This window comes from Oryctolagus cuniculus, chromosome 17 (assembly GCF_964237555.1).
Source record: "Oryctolagus cuniculus chromosome 17, mOryCun1.1, whole genome shotgun sequence".
Taxonomy (NCBI): domain Eukaryota; kingdom Metazoa; phylum Chordata; class Mammalia; order Lagomorpha; family Leporidae; genus Oryctolagus; species Oryctolagus cuniculus.
In genome coordinates, this window is record NC_091448.1 from 48,752,689 (window position 1) to 48,760,454 (window position 7,766).

The following is a 7,766-nucleotide window of genomic DNA, read 5'->3' on the forward strand; positions in this document are numbered from 1 at the left end:
GTTTCATTACTTACTTATATCATTTTCCTTCAAGTTGAGACATACTTATGAATTCCTCAGTCTTCAAAGGCTACAAACTCTCATTAAAGTTAGAATTAATAGTCCTACTAAATCCTCCAGAACTAAAACCAGATTTAAGCATTTGGGGCTAAATTTAGACTATTACTAGGTAGATGTAATTTTGTACCCACAGAAAACATGAGGGTACCTCAGTTATACCATTCATTTCACCAATGCAGATGACTCATTCTAAGCATCCTAATGTTTCTACTGCACACATCATTGGCATTGGCGTGGGAAAAAACAAATACAATTGTGGGCTCGGCATTGTGGTGCAGTGAGTTAAGGCACTGCCTGGGACTTCAGCATCCCAAACGGGAGCATCAGTTCAAGTCCCAGCTGCTCTGCTTTGATACAGCTCCTGCTACTGTGCCTTGGAAGGCAACAGGAGATGACCCAAGTGCTTGGGCCCTTGCCGCCCACATGGTAGTGCCACATGGAGTTCTTGGCTCCTGGCTTTGACCTGACCCAGATCTGGCTGCTGTAGCCATTTAGGGAGTGAACCAGCATATATAAAATCTCTCTCTCTCTCTCTCTCTCTCTCTCTGTGTGTGTGTGTGTGTGAGAGAGAGACACTTTGCCTTTGAAATAAGTAAATAGTTTTTAAAATAAATATGGTAATTTTAGAAATTATTGGAGAAACAGAAAGATAAATGATCATTTCTACCCTCAAGCTCTAAACTGAGTTCTATCTAAGATGTCCAAAGCCCATTGTAATGGTTAATTTAATGTATCAATATGGGTAGGTCCTTGTACCTTGTTTTAGACAAATACCAGTCCAGATGTTACTATGAAGGTATTTTGAAACATGATAAACATTTAAATGAGCAGACTGAGTAAAGCATATTAGCATACATAATGTGGTGAACCTCATAGAATATGTTGAAAGCCTAAGGAGAAAAAGCAGAGGTCCCTTGAAGAACAAAGAATTCTGCCTCCAGACTGCCTTTGGATGCAAGACTAAGGCTGTAACATCAACTTTTCCCTGGATTTCCAGCCTCCTGACCTGCCCTGCATATTCTAGACTTTGCAGTTCCAACAACTGCATGAGATAGAATTCCTGTGCATAAATCTCCCCCACTTGCTCTTGTTCTATCATCTATTATCTATCTACCTACCTATCTCTATCTATCTATCAATCACCCATCTATATGATATGGTTCTGACTTCTGGAGAATGCTGACTTAAATACTGCCCTTTTTGTATCAAAGCTGACTGAGAAATCAGAGGAGGATCATTAAGAGATGTTGGAATATCCTTCAATGAAAATATGTAACTGGTCTCACCTGCTGGGATCTTCATCCTCCTGACAGTCCTTAAGCTGCACTGACAGTTTTACAGTTGGACATTATGTTATGGAATTACACTGGGAAGAAACATTAGGGGAAATCATTCACCAGTTTTCTCAAAAGTAACTGAGTAAAGTAGTCAGACCCAACCTGGTGTCAAAAGTCTAACTAGGAATCACAGACCAGAGATATCCCTTGCAGGTGCTACCACTGATGGTGAAATTAGCTTCACTACCTTCCTCTCCTACACTGGACAAAAGAATAACCTAGGATAGAACTTCTAAAGTGTAATGTCTGTGAAAACCCACCAGGCATTCTGTAACAATGCTGATTCTCATTCTCTAGTTCAGATTGCAGATTTTTTTTTTTTTATTTTTATTTTTTTGACAGGCAGAGTGGACAGTGAGAGAGAGAGACAGAGAGAAAGGTCTTCCTTTGCCGTTGGTTCACCCTCCAATGGCCGCCGCGGCCGGCGCGCTGCGGCCGGCGCACCGTGCTGATCCGATGGCAGGAGCCAGGAGCCAGGTGCTTTTCCTGGTCTCCCATGGGGTGCAGGGCCCAAGCACTTGGGCCATCCTCCACTGCACTCCCTGGCCACAGCAGAGAGCTGGCCTGGAAGAGGGGCAACCAAGACAGAATCCGGCGCCCCGACCGGGACTAGAACCCGGTGTGCCGGCGCCGCTAGACGGAGGATTAGCCTAGTGAGCCGATTGCAGATTTTAAGTGAAGACCCAGATGATGGCAATGCTGCGGTCCATGGACTGCACTTGAGGAGTAAGGTCATACATTGCCTTTAAATTACAATACTGCGTTTTCCCCAGAGCAGTTTAACTACAATTTCTGAATGGAAGTCTGTTCAATGTTTCTTAAAACTATAGATTATTTTTAAATAAAACAAGACTTAATAGCTACTGCATTGAAGCCTACCTCACAGAACCATCGTTGCACTGAAATGATGCAATCCTGTAAGAACACATTGCACAGGAAGTTTTACGTAGGATGATATCTCTAAAACAGTGTAACTGGCCGACCTTAGTCAAAATACTTCCAGATTGCTGGGAAGTCTTGGCAGTCAGAGAAGTGGAGCAGAGGAAAGCTAATCATATCTAAAGAACTATCCAGCAGATCATACAACTCGGAAAACCAAAACCCACAGGTTGGATGGACACTAAGGCCCATTCCCCCTCCTGCCCAACTTACCCAGGCTGTTTGAGGGGGACTCCAGGGCCTGATCCATAATTCTACTCTACTTTATTCATTATGGGCATGTGATGTGACAGCCTCTGTGGTCACCACCAATGTCTGCACCATCCTCTTACATCTCTCGTTCCACTCATCTTAGGCCTAAGGGGACTTGCATCCTGGAGGAGTCCAGATCCAGGAGGAATTCATTAAAGACAAAGGAGCTGCCTGGGACCTCTCTGGGACAGATAGTCTGAGTCCTTCAGGGGAAACTGATTACAGCCACTGGTCGCACCTGACTACTTGGAAGAAGGTGGGGTGGGGAGAAACTTGTCATGGATGCTTGATCATTTCCTGTTTACACCTGGAGGCTAGTCCCGCGTGGCTGCAGCCTACATTTTATGGGTGAAGAAAAATGGTTGGAGAAGCCACAAAGTTAATCAGACTGAGAATGTTCTAAAATATCTCAAGAGTGTCAGAGTTTACACAAGAAGCTTTCAGTGGGCTTTAAGCCAAATACCACCCTGAAAGACACATACTTTGGAAAGATTTCCAGGAGGCAATCTCTCACTAAAACTCAATTCCCCAAAAACACAGCACAGGCGAGGTAAACCCGCCACTAACAGGAGTCAGACTTCTGTGGCCCAACCACATGCATATCTACAGAAAGGACAGAAATAAGAGAAAAGATGAACTCGCCAAGATCCCGCCCGATTCTTCATTAAGTCAAGATGGAAACACACACCCATTTTCCCAAGGGCCCTCTGCACGTCCCCTTCTCTCTGAGGAACTGGATTGTCTGCCTCTGGTGCACATAAGGCAGAATCTTCTTAACACAAGTGCGTGGATTGTTAATACCTCCATGAGTCTGAAAGGACCCCAGGTTCCTCTGCAGCTGTTTTCTAGCATTCGCCAGCCCCTGGATCTGGACTGATTGGAATATTTCATTTCCTCCCTGTGCCTCTGGCCCTCCCACCTCTCCTTCCTGCCTTCTACCACTCTTGGATGAATGGGTTTTGCAATTCTAGTGGTTGTGTTTTGTGCATTTGTTGTTGTTGTTTTTCTGTGAAACACATGCACTGGATGTGGGAGATAAAGGAAAACCTCAGTTGTTCCTGGTCACTCCCTTTATAACGATTACTATTTTGTTTCCTGTAACTCAGGGTAGGTTTTGTCTGTCCCGCTCCACTGGGATAAACGGACAACTAGCCTTAGAGATGGGAGGGGAGGAAGAAAACCCCACAGCCAGATCTGTGGATTTCTGAGGAGTGGGTTTTTTCCTCCCCTTGAAGTGGATAAAACTTTTTTCACTGTTACATTAAAGTTCCCCAGATGTGGGGAAGTGCCAGTTATAGGCAAGTGCCAGCACAACACAGAAGACTCACAGTACTTGTTAGTCACTACTGATTCTTTCTGCTATTTTTTTTTCAAGATTTTATTTATTTATTTGTGAGGTAGAGCTACAGACAGTGAGAAGGAGAAATGGAGAGAAATGTCTTCTGTCTGTTGGCTCATTCCCCAAATGGCTGCAATGGCTGGAGCTGTGCCAATCCGAAGCCAAGAGCCAGGTTCTTCCCCCTGGTCTCCCATATGAGTTCAGGGGCCCAAGGACTTGGGCCATCCTCCACTGCTTTACCAGGCCACAGCAGAGAGCTGGATTGGAAGAGGAGCAGCCAGGACTAGAACCAGCACCCATATGGGATGCCGGTGCCACAGGTGGAGGATTAACCTGCTATGCCATGGCGCAGGTCCCTGTCTGCTATTGTTAAAAAGTATTTATTTATTTATTGAAATCAGAGTTACAGAGAGGCAGAGGCAGAGAGAGAGAGAGAGGTCTTCCATCCACTGGTTTACTTCCCAGATGGCCAAAATGGCTGGAGCTGTGCCAATCCAAAGCCAGGAACCAGGAGCTTCTTCCTAGTCTCCCACGTGGGTGGAGAGGCCCATGGATTTAGGCCATCTTCTGCTGCTTTCCTGGGCCAAAGCAGAGAGCTGGATTGGAAGTGGAGCAGCCTGGAGTCGAACCAGCACCTATATGGGATGCCGGCACTGCAGGCAGCAGCTTTACACGCTACGCCACAGCACTGGACCTTTGCTATTTTGAGAAATATTTGGTGCTGCAATTAGGAACTGGAAGGATAAATTTATTAAATCTGTAAAAACAAAAGTCAAGGCTGGTGCTGTGGCATAGTAGGCTAAACCTCCACCAGTGATGCCAGCATCCCATATGGGCATCGGTTTGAGTCCTGGCTACTCTACTTCTGATCCACCCCTCTGTTGTGACCTGGGAAAGCAGTAGAGGATGGCCCCAGTGTTTGGGCCTCTGCACCCACTGTAGGAGACCTGGACGAAGCTCCTAGCTCCTGCTTTCAAACTGGCCCAGCGCCAACCATTGTGGCCACTGGGGAGTGAGCCAATGGATGGAAGACCTTTCTCTCTCTTTCTCTCAAATAAACAAAAACTTAAAAAGTCACAGACAATGTAAAGCAATTAATAGCTATACCATGAGCAAGTATTGGAAGATTCAATATTTGCATAATATTGGCTACTCTGAACTGTTCTAGTGAGTCAAAATGCCAATAAAACATTTTAGCAGGAATTTTCATGCACAGATTGATGATCTGGTTGTAAAAGTTATAACTAAAGGTAAAGAAACTAAAAAGTAAAATTTATTTTCAAAGAGAAAAAATAGAAGGAGTCACCATGTCTAGTTTCCAGATTATTAAATTACAATTCATAGGAAAGTGTAGTGTCAAAGAAAGGATAGTAATATGCATCAGTATTGAGTGTGTATAAGAGAATGGAGACAGCAGAGACTGATATACCCATGTATCTTCTGTTGATTTGCACCTTCCAAAGATGCAGAAAAGGAAATTCAATGGAATGTACCCTTTTCAACAAATGATGCTGGGAAAATGAATTTCTATAGGCAAAGAAATAGCTTCAATACATACCTCACATTCTTTACAATAATGAATAGAAAATGGATCACAGACCTTAATGTCTGTATGAATGGCAAGAATATTCCCCATCACATCCCCCTACTCTGTGAAGCCAAAGACCCGAGAGGAGAAGCAGGAAACGTGGAGCAGGGCTGAGCTAAGTTACTTTCCAGTTGCATCCGCTAAAGCCAGCTGAACGTGGTGCACAACTGCTTGCTGCAGCTGTGACTGTATAAGAAATGAGACTAAGGGAAGCTAAAACAGTGCCCTAGAAGCATGCAGTTCTCAAGGGATGCATTTTCTGCATGGGGAGGGATAATGACAGTTTCACTGAATTGGAATTTGAGTCCACCTTTCAGACATTATGGGGCCTTTTTTATGTAAACTTTTTTTTGTTTTTTTTTTTATATCTTACATATATTAAATTTTTTTAAACTTTTATTTAATAAATATAAATTTCAAAAGTACAACTTTCGGATTATAGCAGCTTTTTCCCCACATAACCACCCTCCCACCCACAACCATCCCATCTCCCACTCCCTCTCCCATCCTATTCGTCATCAAGATTCATTTTCAATTATCTTTATATACAGAAGATCAACTTAGTATATACTAAGTAAGGATTTCAACAGTTTGCACCTACACAGAAACACAGAGTATAAAGTACTGTTTGAGTACTAGTTATACCGTTAATTCACATAGTACAACACATTAAGGACAGAGATCCTACATGGGGAGTAAGTGCACAGTGACTCCTGTTGTTGACTTAACAAACTGAACTCTTGTTTATGGCATCAGTAATCACCCTAGGCTTTTGTCATGAGCTGCCAAGGCTATGGAAGCCTCTTGAGGTCACCAACTTCGATCTTATTTAGACAAGATAGTCAAAGTGGAAGTTCTCTCCTCCCTTCAGAGAAAGGTACATCCTTCTTTGATGGCCTGTTCTTTCCACTGAGTCCTCACAGAGATCTTTCATTTAGGTCATTTTTTTTTTACATGAAGAGATAGGATTGTATTTAGTGCAAAGAACAGTTAAAGAACATCTAATACAGTACAGGCAAATCTTTCCAACAGAAACTTCAAAAAAAGCCTATTGTTCAATGAGCAAATATGGGGAACATGTTCAGTGTTCTTGGTAATCATGAAAATTCAAGTGAAGTCACTACCTGGTACCACCATACACCAATAAGAAATATAAACAGAAATGCCATGGGACAGGGGATTGGGAAACCCACATTCCATGTAAAAGCACCTGGCTTTGAGTCCTGTGTGCGCTTCAGAGCCAACATTCTAATGCGCACCCTAGGAAGCTGAAGCTGGCTCAAGTACTTGGGTTACCCAGGGGAGACCTGGCTGGGGTTACAGGCTCCTGGCTTTGGTATGGTCCATCCCTGGCTCTTTGAGGTGGGTCAGCAGATGCAAGATGCCCCTCCTTCTTTCCCCTGCTTCTTTTGGTCATTCTGCCTTCCAAATAATATCTTAAAAATTAAATTAAAACAAAGTTAAAATGGCAAGAAGCATGGACATGGAGCACAGTGGTCAGGACACTGCTTGCCTCCCATATCAGAGTTCACGTCCCAGCTCCACTCCCAGTTCAGCTTCTTGTTAATGTGCACCCTGGGAGATAGCAGATAACGGCTCAAGTACTTGGGTCCCTGCTACCCATGAGAGAGGCACAGATTCAGTTTTAGCCTCTTGGCTTTGGCTTGGCCCAGCTTGGATTTGGTGGATATTTGGGAAGAGAACAAGCACAAGGAACATTTGTGTCTCTGTGACTTTAAAATAAAAATTTTGAAGTTTTAAAAATGACAGGAAATACCAAACTTTAGCAAGAATATATAAAAAACCAAAATCTCATATCCTGGTGAAGGTGTTAAAATTGGTACAAACATTTTAGACAACTGTTTGGTAGTAGCTACTTAAGCAGAATAGATAAGCCTACATACCAACAATTCCATTTTTATGGATATACTCCCAATTCATAAGTATATATCAATGACAAATTCCAGAACCTATATACCAGTAACAGTCATAATAGCCCCAACCTTAAGACCACCTACATTCCCATTAAGAATAGAACAATTCCATGAGGTTGTCACTGTGGTGAAATGCCTTATATACTCTCATGGGCTTTTTAGACAGATCCAAATGCCTTAAGGGCTGATTCTGAGGCCAGAGTGCTGTTTAAGACATCTGCCATTCTGTGAGTCTGCTATGTATCCTGCTTCCCATGTTGGATTGTTCTCTCCTTTTTAATTCTATCAGTTAGTAGTAGCAGACACTAGTCTTTTTA